We start from the raw sequence: 12,190 nt of genomic DNA, 5'->3' as shown, positions 1-12,190 counted from the left end.
GTGCTGAGGCTCAAGTGGCAGAGCTTCTAGAAAGTCCCAGGACAGTGCTCAGGCCCTGAGCTCAAGCCCAGGACCAGCAAAAAAAAAAAAAAAATAGAAGACAAACTAATGGTTTTCAGACTTTATGACCTGTTTTTCATTATCTTACCTGAGTCTGAGCAATAAAATAATTTTTATATTTATTTTATTCACTGGAGCAAGAATTTCCGAGGTTCTCTCCAACTCTAGTATTCTATATTATATGTGGAAAATATATTTAATCCTTCAAATCTGGATGAACTAGAGCTTTGCTAATGCAAATACTGTACACAATTGCCCATTTAAATCCCATATGAGAGTTTCAACTTGTACATCTTTTCTGATTGTCCGGACTCTTGTCAGGGCATTGTTATGAGCCAGTTTCTTATTAGATGCCAGATATCTGAGGGAAAGCACTAGGGACAGATAATTCATACATCTGGAAATGAGAACCACTTGCATGCCTCTAGGCCTATAGTGGGAGAGGTAGCGTCTCTAGTGTCTACAGATGCCGGTTTTAGTTTTGTTGTTGCTATAATTAGTGTACCACAGTCATCTAGTTGGCTAATATAATCCTGTGTCTGGGTAGACCATTAGTTAGCTGGAAATTTTTCTTTGAATTCTGTCTCCTCTCTAAACATCTCTCCTTTGTAAAGTTATTGTAGTTCTCCACGGAACAGTCTCCCAATACTTGTTGTCCCCTTCTGACTTAGCTTCAGTGAGACTGCTGCTGCAGTGGAGGCCTCTGAAGGTCTGAGTGACCTTCAGTACAAGCACCTTAACTCTGGTTCTTGGAGACATTTCCTTATCTTCATTTCTGCTCCTGCCACAGTGTAGCTCTAGATCCAAGACATACTCTTGACTTCTTAAATTCTCTACTCTCTTTCCATTTATTGAGTTTTTAATTTTGCATTGCCTTAAGAGAAAATAAAGCCTAGAATCTATATATTTGTAAGTCTAATGCAGTCTACATAAAACATTGTGTGTGTTGGAAATTTTTTCTTTGGAAAAGCATTTCTTGGGGCTGGGAGTGTGTCCAAGTGGTAGAGTGCTTGCTTAGCACGAATGAAGACCTGGTTTCAATTCCTTAGTACCACATACACAGAAAAAGCCAGAAGGTGTGCTGTAGCTCAAGTGGTAGAGTGCTAGATTTGAGCAAAAGAAGATCTGTGACAGTGCCCAGATCCTGCGTTCAAGCTCCAGGACTGGCAAAAAAAAAAAAAGTGTTTTAGTCATACTATCCAAAAAGGCACATCACACTATCTATTCTGGTGCATTTGTTTTTCTTCAATTTTACTTCATAGGACAATCCATAATTTAAAACTGGTGGCATGAATTTATGTTTTTTTTGAAAAATAATATATAGAAAAATAATAGGAGTGTTTGTTTCTGTGCAAGTATAAGCGCATGAACTCATGGCCTGGATGCTATACTTGAGCTTCTCCAAGGTTAGTGCTCCACTACTTTGAACTAGAGCTACATTTCCAGCATCCTAGAAGTTATTTGGAGACAAGATTCTCATGAACATTCCTTCCTAGGCTGGCTTTGAACCTTAATCCTCAGATCTCAGTCTCTTAACAAGCTAGGATTACAGGTGTGAGCTCCATTACCTGGCTAAAGTGGTTTTTATATAACTAAGATATTCACAATTATTGTATATAGATAATATCTTTTTAAATTTATGATCATTGTTGAACTTTTAGCCATTTCTATTCAAATATGAAAGTAACAAACATAAAGAATGATTTGGAAGAAAAGGTTGAATTATCCCATACAAATTAGCAAAAAGACATAATCCTCACCTTGGATACGAGGAACACATTTGGAGGAATAAGCTAGAATAACCAAAATATTGTATATTGTTTGAACAATGTAATTTGATATAAAAATTTAATAAATTTCTGTGAAGCAAGGGCTCTAATAACAGGTTGATTAACCTATAACTGAATGCCAGACTGTAGTCCATTTATGGTAGAATAAATTGAGCATTTTAATTGCCTATCTCTAAGTTGTTTTAATGAGTTAAACCAATATTTTAATTAAAGAACTTTAAGTAACATGATGAAACTGAACTCAATAAAAGTTAATTACAAAAATAATGTGATAAAATTAAAGTGTCTGCATTAAATTAGAAAATGTCCAAAGGAGATATATGGCTTTGTCGGTACAAAAAAATGATGTAATAGCATTATGGTCTTTGCAAAATTTGGAGGGCCTGGAAGACAAACAAAATCATAAGCCAACTGAACAATGCATACCTAAGTTATCCTTTAGATTACTGTAATGAGTTAAAGAGTTCCTTGTAATTATTAAGGAAATGTACAACTTGGATATATAGCCATCAAAAGGGCTAGATTTTTTTGTGCTAGTCCTGGGGCTTGAACTCAGGTTCAGTCCTGGGGCACTGCTCTGGGACTTTCTCAAGGCTAGTGCTCTATTCATTGAGTCACAGAACCACTTCCAGCTTTTTCTGTGTCTATGATACTAAGGAATGGAACCCAGGACTTTGTGCATGCTAGGTGAGCATTGTATCACTAGGCTATGCTCGAGCTCCCTTTTTCTTAGTTTTATCAGAGATGATTCTCAAGAGGTACAATGATTCCTGCTACATTTCTTCCTAGTAGAACCTAAATACCAGCCTAAAAATTATCATAAGAAAATGAATGTTTCAAATTCTCACTAAGTGTAACATGAAAAATTTACACTTAAAGTTCATGGATATGTTTGTATGGTATTGTAAATAGCTTACTGTCTGATTAGAGAGCTGATAGTAAGTATAGTTCTACATATTTCCAAAGCTTAATGACTTTTCACTATTCCTAAAAGTTTTGGAAGACTCATAATTTGGTGAACAATATCACACAATCAATTAAAATATATCCATAATATATCCACTGTATACCAAAGACTTTTAGAAAAATGATACCATTACTAATATATCAGATATTTAGTTTGATGGCTCACTGAAAATATACCTATGACTCATTTAAAAATGTCTCCAATTAAGCACAAAAGTTGCTGGAAACAGAGCTGTATCTCAAGTGGTAGAACACCAAAATCGAGCATAAAAGTTCAGAAACATTGCTTTAAACTCTGACTTCAAGTTCTAGGATCAGCAGATTAAAAAAAATTTTATATTATTTCCCCCAAAATAAATGTATCAATTACACAAATAACTTGTAAAAAGATCTGACAATAAAGTAAAATATCTAAGTAAATATTGTTTTCTATTGCCATTACAATTTTGTTATTTCATCTTTAAAGAGTTGTACAAGGAGTTGCCATTAAAAAGCAGTTTTTAAATACACTGCCTCTTGATTGCTGTCATCTTTTAATATTCTCACCCATACAACCCATCCCTTCCCTCAATTTTCTTAATTTTGTAGAATATGCATTGATTTTGTACTTCCTTCTCCTCCTTTTCTCCTTTTCATTTGTCTACCCATCCTCTTGACTCCACTCCATCCTTACCAAGTGCCTGTTTGACATTTCAATTTTAAATATGAACATTTTAGATGAAGAAAATAATGCAGTTACATTATGAAATATTAACATGGTTATACTAGTTGCCATGGGAAATGCTTTCCATATAGAGTGAAAATAAAATTAAAAACTGTTTCAGGTTGGGAGTTCTTTCCTATGCCAAATAAACTATGTTTGTAGTTAATTACATTGTGAAAATAGTTTGTAAACTATTTAATTGTTAAAGGTCAATGTGAACAATTACATTTGCACTGCAATAAATTGCATATTATATTTTGTAATGTATATATAACTTTATTATTTCACTCTCAGTGATTATTTTGTACTTTATTTTATAGTAATTATCGTAGACACTATACATAATACAATCTTGTAGATGTCTGAGATGTTTCTTTCAGAATCTACAATCCTAAGTATTTGAGACCTCAGAAATAAACAGTATCATTGGTTGTAATTTTTTGCTGTTAGTCCTGGAATATGAACTCAGGCCCTAGCTGCTGTGCTGAGTTGTTGTTTCTGTCTCTCAAGGTAGCCCTCTACCACTTGAGACACAGATCCACTTACTCTTTGTTGTTTTGGGGTGCTGTTGTTGTTGTTGTTGTTTAATTAGAGATAAGAAGCTCATGGACCTTCTGCCAGAGCTGTTTATGAACTGCCATCGTCAGATATTAGCCTTTTCTGTAGCTAGGATTATAGGCATGTACCACCTGTGACCGGTTCGAGTTTGTTTGTTTGTTTTCCTTTTGGTTGGTTGTGAGCCTTGAACTCAAGGCTTGGGCACTGCCCTTGAGCTATTTTGCTCAGGCTAGCACTTCACCACTTTGAGGCACAGATCCAGTTCCAGTTATTGAGTGGATAAGAGTCTCACGGAGGACTTTTCTGCCAGGGCTGGTTGGGCACAATGATCCTCACATCTCAGCCTTCTCAGGATTACAGGCGTGAGCCACCCGTGTGGGGTTGAGGTTACAATGTTAATATTTCATAATGTAACTGCATTATTTTCCTCATCTAAAATGTTTAAAATTTTTTATCAACACACTTCAATAAGTACTTCCCCATAACATATCACCTCAATTTTCCATCTTTTAACAACATAAATGTCCTAAGTAAATGAAATGCTTGTTTTAATAATGCAGAAAAAGCTTTTCTCTCCAAAGAAAAGCAGCCCCTCACCTGAAAATATGGTATAATACCAAAAATAGCATAGGCTATTGATATTTCTATTTATCTGTATCATTACAAAATATTTTATAACTTATTTAGTTTCAACTTTTGTCATTATGCTTATTTATTGGCATGAATTAAATTGTACACAATAAGAGGGTTCACCATGGCATTCCCATACATTATTTTAGTTACATCTAAGATATTAAAATGCATTATATTTTCTTATTGTTCCCTTGAAATTTATTACATTCATCTATCAGAACTTCTCAAAATAGTAGCTGCTGATCCACAGAATCAAAGTCAAAAGTTCGTTGGCAAAACAGTAATGCAAGGGCAACAAAGAAATAAAGGATCTGGAATTAAAAATACATTTCAAATAAAAGCTAACATATGGGAATACTTTGATTCAAATATTAAACTAAAAAATTTTCTAATTGTGCAAAACTCACACCAATTCTCTTTTTTTCCCTGAATGACTCTTGCAATGCCACTGTGTAAATTGTTTTAAATAAATAAATAATATGCACCTCTTTTATGATTAATATTTCTTCCTTCAGAAATCCTCCAATGCACCAGCTGCTGTGAAGTAAATAAAACACTCTGCTTTTATTATGCCCGTGAATGAGCCCATCCTTCTTAATTAAGATACAGAACTATGTAATCTCATTGACCCAGCAGGGACAGCAGGGCTGCATCTAGCTTGAGTGTACTAATGGTATCAACATCAGTACTTTTTATTGAGTGATATTAAACTGGAAATGCAAATGTGTGTTGAAGATAGAGGAAGATACAGTTCTAATATTGATGAAATAGGAAGAAAACTCCATATTTTCAATACCTTGTCAAAAGTTGAGTGTTTTCAGTTGTGATAATTTAATTATGGGTGTTTTGGCTTCCTAACACAAATTATGAATACTCTTTGAGAAAACAAGCCAATTCTGTGGACGTGTGAATTCCCACAAGTCCTAGAGTGCAATTAACTCTCTACTTCTCACCACGCTGTGGCACCTGCAGACAATGAAGAAATCTGTTACAAGGACTATTTCCATAGCATGAATATGCAAGCACTGGAATTAGAGTAATTCATTCAGCTGCAGATTATCTTGGTTCCAGCCACAATACATTTTATTGCCATGTGTCAGCTCACTGACAGCTTCATAAATCCTGTTCAATAAACATTAAGTATTTAACTTCATTGTCTAGCAAATAAGGAAGCCTGGGGAAAACTTTTTAGGATACAGCATTTCAGTTTTATATTAATATTACAATTGGAATTATTCTTATCTCAAGTGGGAGATATCATGAATATATCTATTTTCATCCATTGACAGTCTTTGAAACACAAAAATGTTCAAGCTAGAATAGACATATAGGAAATCAGAGCTGGGCATGGTTGCTCACCCCTGTAATCCTAGCTACTCAGGAGATTGAGATCTGAGGATCATGGTTCAAAGCCTGTAGTTCAGGGCATAGGGCAGTAGCCTTGAGCTGAAGTGCTCAGGGACAACGCCCAGGCCCAGGATAAGGTGATGGCCTTAAGCTGAAGAGCTTAGGAACAGTGCCAGGCCCAGAGTTGAAGCCCTATTACCAACAGCAAAAAAATAAGGAAGTAAGAACTGCTATATAAAAAAGATTTCACTTTTCCAAAGCATTCCTGATGAAATTTGGACACAGCATGAGTAAATATAAATAAAACAAAATAACAAAATAACATCAATAATATTAGTCATTTTGAAAGGATTCTGCTTATTAATATCTCTGCAATCAAAGAGTATAAATTCGAAAGCAAACAAGTAAACTTCAGAATACAAATTTAAAATTCTATTGCAATCAATGTTTTTAATAAACACAAGCACTAATGCAGAATGGATATGATAGGACAATTAAATTATTTCTTGAATGACAAAATCTCTAGGGTAAAAACTGACAATATCAAAATAAATTTTAACGATGTGAATAGAACAAAACACTATAGGTCAATTTATACATAATTTTAATGAATATACTGAATAAGAGGATAATCCTGAGAGTTAAAAATATGTATCATACAAAGAAACAATTCAACACTGGTTGTAGGAGGGCAAACAGATCAGCCACTTGCACATCACAAGTTTTTATCCTCAGAAACTGCAGCATCATATCCTGGAGATCCTTTCATTTAGCCTCATCGTATATGACCTTTTGCGCTATTACAATCCTCTGTTAGGAGAGTCCTAGGTGTGTACTAATTATTACAAATGAGGGAAATCATTGAGCCTATGTTCCTTTGGGTCTGGCTTACTTTACTTAACATGATTTTTTAATATACAATGTTATTTCTCTGCTCTTGTTTTCCATTTGGTTAATCTCATATTTTTACAATATCTGACTTTGTTACTTGGTATGTTGTATGTATGTTTATTTGTTTATTTGAAATAGGAAAGGGAAGAGGGATACAAGATGATTGAGAGGGGATGGGGGAAGAAAATGGGGACAAAAACATGAGAAGGGATATCAGTCTGTAAGAAGTAATGCACCTACTATCTGTCGAATATAACTGTAACCCCACTATACATTACAATAAAAAACACAGAGATCTCAACTCTGCCTTATATGAACATTTGACCAAGGATATGACAATTTCTACATTGGTTTTCTACTTAATGACTCAAATACAATAAAATAAAAAATAAATAAAATTAAACTTGGATTTCTACCCTGAAGACATGCAGAACAGGTGATGTGACAAAACTGTAAAATTGAATGAATAATAAAATGCAGAATAAAATCAACTGACATTGCACCTAGGGTTTTAGTTTTACCCTTTGTCTTTCTTTCCATCTCATTTTCTCTCCAATCCATAATCTGTAGTGAATACATCAGCGATGTTGAAGACTTTTGAAAATTTTATTTTATTGTCAGGATGGTTTATAGAGGGGTTACAGTTATATCCCTCAGATAGTTGGTACATAACTTCTTGGACATTGATAACCCTTCCCCTGCCTTTCTCCCATCTCTTTTCCCCTCACCTCTTCCCATTCATCTTGTTTATTCCCTTCTCTTCCTTACTTGAATCCTAACTCCAACACATCAGTAAACTGATGTTAGTAATTCAGTTTTGTCATGAACTATAAAATATTCAGGTAGTTGGGCATAGTATGCCCAATTTTAATTCCAGTATTCAGAGAATAGAGGCAGAAAATGATCTTATCTCAAAAAAATTAAACAACTAAAAAACCTTCATGTGACTGTGTGTTGGTTTTGCCAGGATTTAAATAAAAATACTTTGTGTTATAAAAAAGGAACTGCTGAACACATAGGAGACCCTTGTGGTAAATGATTTTATGCATCAGTTCAAACAAGTATGTTTAGATTGCTTAGATTGTGGTTAATTTGATTGTAACACAAAAGCAACAAATTAAAAAGTGTAAAAATATAGGCCCAGTTAAATATATTATAATAAACGCATGCATCAGTTTGTGTGCATACTTGGAAATACAAGAGAAGTATACTTTAAAAAACAGAATGGCACATCTAGGACTCTCTTGGTAGAGGATTACAATAGTGCAAAACCTAGATACGTAAGGTCATATAGGATGACACTAAATAAAAGACTCTCTCGGCTATGGAAACAAGAGCTTTATCTTATGTGATTGTTGTTCTTAATGTGCTATGTTATTTCTCTTCTCTTTTGTTGCCCTTTGGTTAATCTCATATTCTTACTGTATCTGACTTTGTTATCCGGTATATTTTATATACATTTATTTGTTTATTTGAAATAGGAAAGGGAAGGGGGGAAACAAGTTGATTGGGAGGGGCTGGGGGAAAGGAAGTGGGCACAAAAACATGAGAAAATGTATCAATGTGTGAGAAGTAATGCACCTATTACCTGGTGAATGCAACTGTAACTCCTCTATACATTACCCGACAATAAAAATAAAAATTAAAAAAATAAATAAATATAGCTTTACTTACTCTTATCATATTCACTTCATGGTATTTATTGTTTTTTTCATTTACTATGTAGCCTTGAAATAAACATCATGTCATTTGTAAAGATGTTAACTTTAAGCACATTCACTTTACTCAAAGCACATATGAGTTTTACAGCAAATAATGCAGGAATGCGCAAATGCTAGCCTCATGTTCAATGTACATATGTGAAAACAGAACTGGATAAATTGAGAGGATGAATGGGTTTGTGTGAGATGGACTAGAATGATGCAAGTGGTGACATTGATCAAGGTGCATCGCCCTTACCAACCCATCGAATGAAAACCCCTTTATGCAACTACTTAACAGTAATACAAAAAAAATGGATTACTTTCCATTCTGGCTTGTTCTTTAATCTCACAACCTCAAGCATAAAGAAGACATATTCCTATGTAAGAGAATATTTCAGATCTGTATTTTAAAAAAATGGAGGAGAAATGGATACCGCTATCAAGGAAATGGAGCTTTATAACTATTTCTTTCACTCAAGCTTTGGTTGTGTTAGCAGAGAGAAAACCCATTAATGCAGTATCCAGAGTGATCGTCCTTTCTCCATTTGACAGATGAAAATAATGCTTATCAAGAATACACAGGCATTTGGTACTGCGTTGCCACTACTTTATCTGCCTATCCCTAATTAAAGCAAGTGTCTGTCCTAGCAAATCTCATTTTAAGCATCATAGAATTTCAAAACATCAATCCTTAAAACACATTATTTATTGCTTCTATGACTTGAAAGAGGCATAATGAGCCAGTGGAGATTTCAAGTAAATGTAGTGAGTCCTAGAATTGAAATAGGAATGTCCATCAACAAGGACATACAGTAATGAAGAGCTCTCACCTACTGTGCTTTAAAGACATGTTGTATCACTGCATTATTTCTACATATTGATATATAATAGGACTATTCTTTCATATCAAATATACCCAATTTTAAGACTATGGATTGGCATATTTGATACCTTTTAATTGATTATAGTTCAAGTTTTGGTCTGTGACTTAGGCAAAGATTAGGGTTCTATACTCTTATGAGCATTGGATTTTTCTGATATATGTGGTGCTACTTTGAATCAGTAATTTCTGAAAAGTTGTAAAATGTCACAGGTTCAGGGAATGATAAAGCAATGTAGTTAGAATAATATAGACCTAGATTATTTTAAAAGGCAAGCAAAAAAATTATTGTCTACTGTTGTTTCCTGCCAAATCCCCTTCCAGGACATAGCTGCCTCTCTACACAGAAACTTTCTTGATTCTGGGCTGGCAAATATCTCTAGGTAGAGGGTAAGAAAGAAACTCATTTCTTTGTTTCAGTTCTCTCTGAGATTAGCATCCCGATTGCCTATAATTTAATGTCTTAAGAAAACTGACTTACTGTATGCAAACTTTTTTAGTTGTTTCTGAAAGAAAAACATCTTTAGTCTTGCATGTAAGATGGTGGTATAAATCTATCTCAATAAATTTTACATGAACCAATTTTCCTTGTGGATTCTCTGTTATTTCTCTTTCCCTTGGCTATGTTTTTTGACTTTTTATTTGGTTGATATTCTTTATAAGTTTCTGCCACAGTTCTATATGTTGAGATATTCTAAAATTTTCAGTGTATTTTCTCACTCTGTTTATCAAAGTAGGAATACCTTGCTTCTAATAGCCTTCTTAATTCTGTCTTCTAAATGTGTATAGCATCTGGATTGAATAAAGTTGTTGCATTATTATTACTATTATGCATTATTGTAATTCCAATACCTACCCTTTTCCAGTCTACTTAATTGACTTTACAATTGAAGTCATCCATGTGTCATGTTTTGTTAAAGTGCTCTTCTATGTGTGTGTGTGTGTGTGTGTGTGTGTGTGTGTGTGTGTGTGTATGTAGTTTATAGTGCTAGGGATTTTGACTACAAATCTAGCCTTTACTTAGCAATTGTTTTATGACTTATGTTTTTGGTTGTAGTTATGTTTGTTTATTTTTCCCTCATGGCCTCTGACTGTGATTTTTCTACTTCTCCCATGTACCATGTAGCTCTAATAATGTTTTGTGCCATTCTCAACTTGTTCTCTGAGACAAGGGCACACTCATTTTGTTGCTTTCCTTTTTTTGTTTTCTCTTTTAGCTATGAACTGCTTTTCTCCTCCTCTTCTCATTTGGGTAGGATTCAGGCACAAATCCTGGCAACTATCCTTTATTCTAATTCAAAATTGTTTCTTGGGCATCTATTAATTGCTAAAAGGGATGAAGATATCTTCAGTTGTTACCTGGTGAGAATGTGTTGAGTTTCAGTGAAATCTTTGCCACATTGTAGGTGACACACCCACAGAGAGTGCTCCAGTTGAGCAGTAAATGCTTGTAACATTTGCTTTTAGATTCAGTCATTTACTCTGCTCAATGACTGGGCTTGCTGAGTCAGTCTCACAAGTTTGGAGTGAGAACTAAATTTTTCCTGACAACTAAGAAACTAAACTGTCCACTGGAATCTCTGGCATCCTCTTCCACGCTGACCTCAGACAGCCCACAGGCTCACTAGAACAGAGATGCCATGCTATTATCTAGCTTTCATGCAGTTAACATGCTTTGTTGTCTATATGTCTTCATAGGTGTCCCTGGTCTCCTTTAAAAATTTAGAATTATTTTTGTTAGGGTATATATTTATTACAGCTTTTCCTCTATTACCGAATTATATCTTTTGGAACCATATGTGGAAATATTTGTTTTCACTTTAGCCCAAATCCATTCCCCAACAATACAGTATTTCTTCATTTTGTCTGGATTCAATCCAAGACACACTTCCAGGAAGTTTTTCCTCAAAGGGAAGTTATGCTATTTTAATTTATACAATTCAGAGCTTACTCAGAATTTACTGCACTGTTTTGATTGTTAGTATGTCAGATGGATACAAAATATGGAAGGAAAAGACTGATATAGTATGTGTATTCCTGAACATGGATTATCCAAACTGTAAATGGTTCATTTCTCTGCTACTGTATCCCTCAGTTGACTAAAGTTAACATACTTCTTAGTAGATAATAGCAGTATAATAATGAAAATGCCAAATTCCAAAAGCTAGTAATAGTAAATTTTCTTTTAATCATTATTTTCTTTGTATCATTTTATTATAAATCTGTCTATCGTTCTCTTTGTCTATTGTGACACAAAAGACAAAACCTAACAAAATAATACTAGCCAAAAGTTTAGGATTCTAATAGTCTTCATGGGTGACTACTAGAATTCACAGAGTAAGACAGAGGTCTGGATGCTGTCCCTGGGCTCTTCAGCTCAGGCTACCACCCTTCCCCTGGGCCTACCCTACCCTTGAGCCAAGCCCCACTTCCTGTTTTCTACATGTTAGTTGGAGATAAGAGTCTCAGGTTCTTTTGTGGCCGGGTTGGCTTTGAACCTGTATCCTCATATCTGAGCCTCCTGAGTAGCTAGGATTACAGATGTGAGCCACCACACCCAGCTAATATCTGTAATTACTCTGTGTGTGTGTGTGTGTGTGTGTGTGTGTGTGTGTGTGTGTGTGTGTGTGTGTGATCTTAGGGCTTGAATTCAGGGCCT

The sequence above is a fragment of the Megascapheus bottae genome, chromosome 8, assembly GCF_031878675.1.
Source record: "Megascapheus bottae isolate mThoBot1 chromosome 8, mThoBot2.hap1, whole genome shotgun sequence".
In the NCBI taxonomy this organism is placed as follows: Eukaryota; Metazoa; Chordata; class Mammalia; order Rodentia; family Geomyidae; genus Megascapheus; species Megascapheus bottae.
This window is presented reverse-complemented; position numbering follows the sequence as displayed.